Source organism: Schistocerca piceifrons, unplaced genomic scaffold, assembly GCF_021461385.2.
Source record: "Schistocerca piceifrons isolate TAMUIC-IGC-003096 unplaced genomic scaffold, iqSchPice1.1 HiC_scaffold_1024, whole genome shotgun sequence".
Lineage (NCBI taxonomy): Eukaryota > Metazoa > Arthropoda > Insecta > Orthoptera > Acrididae > Schistocerca > Schistocerca piceifrons.
Window position 1 is genome coordinate 510 of NW_025726824.1, and position 1,991 is coordinate 2,500.

The 1,991-nt window shown below is 60.9% G+C and overlaps 1 non-coding gene across 1 annotated transcript in view; it reads left to right on the forward strand.

The window, feature by feature from the left end:
• The first annotated feature begins 1,979 nt into the window (after positions 1 to 1,979).
• LOC124725046 overlaps positions 1,980 to 1,991 on the forward strand; it is a 1,911-nt gene continuing 1,899 nt past the window's right edge. Inside the window, exon 1 of the ribosomal RNA XR_007006657.1 lies at positions 1,980 to 1,991. This exon is cut by the window's right edge and continues 1,899 nt beyond it. This is a non-coding gene — a ribosomal RNA (small subunit ribosomal RNA).

Below are 1,991 nucleotides of genomic sequence, written 5' to 3' on the forward strand. Positions count from 1 at the left end.
CCCACGTTGTCCCCTAACGTAACCCACGTGTCCCCTAACGTAACCCACGTTGTCCCCTAACGTAACCCACGTTGTCCCCTAACGTAACCCACGTTGTCCCCTAACGTAACCCACGTTGTCCCCTAACGTAACCCACGTTGTCGCCTATCGTAACCCACGTTGTCGCCTAAACCTGCTCTGTAATTGTTATACGACTCGTTCAATTAGTGTAGTGTTGCCCACCCGCAACCCTCGCAATATAGTTCGCTACTCGCACTGCCCGCTCCCCTGTGTATCGCTTCATGTTAAACACCTTGCAAGTCTTGCTGACTTTCCACATGCTCCTGCTGTACACTGTAATGTGGATGGCAGCAGGGCGTACATGCCGCCCCCCCCCCCCCCCCCACCTCTCCCACGTCCCCACCTTGCCCCCTGCCTTCGCAAGGTGGTTGGTGACAAGTTTGCATGTTCAATGCCCTTCGCATGCGACGTACGCAGGCTACGTTGTGGTGCGGCCTGTGTCAACTGTCCGCTGATGTCGTACGCGTGAACCACAATCTGTACTGCACATTCGTCCCTTATGTACTGAATGATACATCGTGGCACATGTGTGACCGTACAACGACTGCGCCCAAAAACGGCGGACCATACAGTGCAAATATTGTGCACGCAGCTACGTGTCGTCTCCCTATGAGAGCTGGATTGCAGTGTGGTACGCCATAGAGACGTGTGGGAGGAACGGACGCCGTGGATGGCGATCAGCATGAGCTGTCTGTTGATGTATTCGGACCTAGTCGTCTCTCCTCACACACCGTGATGGCATGGTGCAGCGCGTTCCATATCTGCGACATGCTACAGAAGCCGGTTGACAGTCGTTCGAGCAATGGACATCGCATACGTACGGGGGCCACCTTCCACGTATTGTCTAGGCGTGCACATTTTGTTGCGTGTATGTGGGCAGGACGTAGTGTGGCGTGACACCTGACACAGGCATGCAATAATGGTTGAAGTTGCAAATGGCGATGGACGCCTACGTTTTCTGGTGAAGTTACGCAAATGAAGAAATGGTAACCCGTTGTGGTGCGGTTGTTCTCGCTAGGGGTGAATCGGTGATGGCGACGATAGGTTGAGGTACTAACCGGTTGTTCCAGCGATACCCACCATGCCGACGAAACTGAACGGCATCTGGGTGTGAAGCGATACGCGGCGGTGGCTGGGTGGGACCGTCCCCGGCCGGTGAGGGGGCGCCTCCCGGCGTGCTGGCCGCGCGGTGCGTGGGCGCACGCGCTACAGCCGGCTGGTGGGGGCGGCCAGTGGCAGGCGCGCCGGCCGACGGACGCGGCAGGCGTCGCAGCTGCGCGCCGGCGCACCCTGCGCGCGGCGCCGTGCGGCCAAAGTAGGTCCTCGCGGGGCCCGGTGCGAAGCGCGGTGGACATCTGCAGTGTGCTGGTCCGATTGAGGACTGTGTGCGTTGAGGATGCGCCGCCGCCCGGCGCTCGGCGCCGCGACGCCGTCTGCTGCTCGGTCGCCCCAGCGGTTCTCGCTGGTGGTTTGTATCGCAGCTGTGCGGATGTGTTGGCGTGTGCGCTGTGCTGGGAGAGTTCGCTTCGGCACCCAAGTGGGGCTTTTGTCCTTCTGTGGCGCTGGCGTTGGAGCTGCCGGTCACCGTAGGTGGCGCGTGTTGTCTCCCGCCGGCAATGCCACGACAGCACGCTCCCGGGCCTCTGTCGGCAGCGGCAAGCTCAGTTGGGAGCACGGGTGGTCGCACCGAAAGCGTCTACTCGCCTAACTCCGGGGCGATTGCGCCTCTCTCGAACCCGACCAAGTACTTGGGACGGCGCTGCGCGCCGCCGGGACCTGAGAGGGTTTCGAGGTGTATTGTGCAGGGGAGCTCAGCCTCCTCCTGTTTGCAGAATGATTGAGCGGACGCTTGCGTGTTCGCGCGGGCCCCCGGGACACACTCCCGGGCGGCCGGGCTGCTCAGCTCTAGTTGACGCAGCTCCCTGGTTGAT